Consider the following 2,503-nt stretch of genomic DNA (forward strand, 5'->3'; position numbering starts at 1 on the left):
TCTCTCTCCCTCTCTTACACACACATGCCAGTTATCTCTCACCTTCTCTCTCTCTCTATCTTTCTTTCTCCCTCTCTATCTCCCTCCCTTACACACACATGCCAGTTATCTCTCTTTCTTTCTTTCTCTCTCTCCCTTTCTCACACACACAGCAACATTACACACACACACACACAAATGCCGCTCTCTCACACTGACAAAAGAACTTCACATACACACCACACTTTCTGTGTCGCATACTCACTATAAAAAGATCACCTCTATTTCTTTTGAAGTTGGCATGTGTGTGTGTGTAATGTTACTGTGTGTGAGAGAGAGAGGGAGAGAGAGAAAGAAAGAGAAAGAGAAGGTGAGAGATAACTGGCATGTGTGTGTAAGGGAGGGGGAGAGAGAGAGAGAAGGTGAGAGATAATTGGCATGTGTGTGTAAGGGAGGGAGAGAGAGAGATAGGGAAGGAGAGAGAGAGAGAAGGTGAGAGATAACTGGCATGTGTGTGTAAGGGAAGGAGAGAGAGATAGGGAGGGAGGGAGAGAGAGAGAAAGAGAAGGTGAGAGATAAGTGGCATGTGTGTGTAAGGGAGGGAGAGAGAGATAGAGAGGGAGAGAGAGAGAAGGTGAGAGATAATTGGCATGTGTGTGTAAGGGAAGGAGAGAGAGATAGGGAGGGAGGGAGAGAGAGAGAAAGAGGTGAGAGATAACTGGCATGTGTGTGTAAGGGAGGGAGAGAGAGAGAGAGAGAAGGTATGTTTCTTTTTTGTTTCCAAGCAAGATAATATTTCCCCATGACCAGACATATATTCACAGAAGATTGGGAACAAAGGACAATGCTCGTGTGATGGTGACACTCATTTACAACTATCACCTCAAGTGAAGACAAGGTGACAGTAACACACACACACACACATGCACATACATATATTATGTAGGTAGAGAAAAATCCAAACTGTCCTGTTATCTAAAATGTAAAACTTTATAATTCCTATTAGCAAACGTAACATGTGTAATGGTGAATAAATAATATCAAAAAAAATTTCAGCTTCCTATTTTGTTATATGTACACACATACACACATACATACATAAATACACACACACACATATATATATGTTGTTGTTGTTGGCACTCCGTCGCTTACGACGTCGAGGGTTCCAGTTGATCCGATCAAAGGAACAACCTGATCGTGAAATTAACGTGCAAGTGGCTGAGCACTCCACAGACACGTGTACCCTTAACGTAGTTCTCGGGGATATTCAGTGTGACAAGGCTGGCCCCTTTGAAATACAGGTACAACAGAAACAGGATGTAAGAGTGAGAGAAAGTTGTGGTGGAAGAGTACAGCAGGGTTCTCCACCATCCCCTGCCGGAGCCTCGTGGAGCTTAAGGTGTTTTCGCTCAATAAACACTCACAACGTCCAGTCTGGGAATCGAAACCGCGATCCTATGACTGCAAGTCCGCTGCCCTAACCACTGGGTCATTGCGCCTCCACAACACACATTTATACATATATACATACATTCATACACACATGCGTACATACATACGTACATACATACATACATACATACATACACACATGCACACATACATATATATATATATATAGAGAGAGAGAGAGAGAGAGATAGAGATAGAGAGAGAGAGAGAGGATGGTCTTCTTTCAGTTTACATCTACCAAACCCACTCACAAGGTTTTAATTGTCCTGGAGCTATAGTAGAAGACACTTGCCCAAGTTTTCCCACAGTGGGACAGAACCTGGAACCATGTGGTTCAGATGCAAAATTTTGCCACACTGTCATACCATCCTCTGATTTATAATTTTCTTTCTCTTTCTAGAATGCCATAGTTATTCTCAAATCTTTGGACAGGAAAAATTTTTACCTTAATCTAAACAGTGAAGAACGCCACATCTACGACACCAATAAGCTTCCAATGGTTAATTTATATTTAAGGTCTTTGGGGATTCTCGTAAGTTTGATACACCTCAATATTTCCTTCTTCATCTAATTAACATAATGTATTTCAGAAAAGATTGTTTCCCCTATAATATTTGACCATCAGAGGCACATCGCATATATGTATCTTACTTTCTTTCTAAAAGTTTTGTTCTATTGCTCCTTTTTTTCTGTCTTTATCTCACAATCCATTCACAGACTCTCTATTCTCTCTGTCTCCACTGTCACATTTGGATCTTTGTGATTTGACGGGCAACACTTGTTTTCTTAACGAAACACTTTCAAACTTGGGACACTGGTAGAATGTGTCATACAAAACAACTTTTTCTCTTAGCCTTCTTAACAAAAAAATGTACATCGCAAGTTATTTCATGTTAAAGTTGTCATATTTCTGTAACTTCAACCAATCATTGACGTCTATTCAGCTGAATACAGTCAGTGCTGGCCGGTCATAAAAATGTTATTCCCTGTGACATATTTCATCCGGTTTAATCGTAATTTATACGCATATATTGTTTATATAATAAATTACGCTGTGCGTATCTGTGTG

The 2,503-nt window shown here is 40.4% G+C and overlaps 1 protein-coding gene across 2 annotated transcripts in view; it reads left to right on the plus strand.

The window, feature by feature from the left end:
- LOC106873025 (folylpolyglutamate synthase, mitochondrial) overlaps nt 1-2,503 on the plus strand; it is a 43,615-nt gene that overhangs the window by 14,017 nt on the left and 27,095 nt on the right. For both annotated transcript variants that reach the window (XM_052972957.1, XM_014920225.2), the window contains exon 2: nt 1,835-1,966. The gene's annotated coding sequence lies outside the window, so the exon portion shown is untranslated. The remainder of the gene's footprint in view (nt 1-1,834; nt 1,967-2,503) is intronic.

The sequence above is a fragment of the Octopus bimaculoides genome, chromosome 1, assembly GCF_001194135.2.
Source record: "Octopus bimaculoides isolate UCB-OBI-ISO-001 chromosome 1, ASM119413v2, whole genome shotgun sequence".
NCBI lineage: Eukaryota > Metazoa > Mollusca > Cephalopoda > Octopoda > Octopodidae > Octopus > Octopus bimaculoides.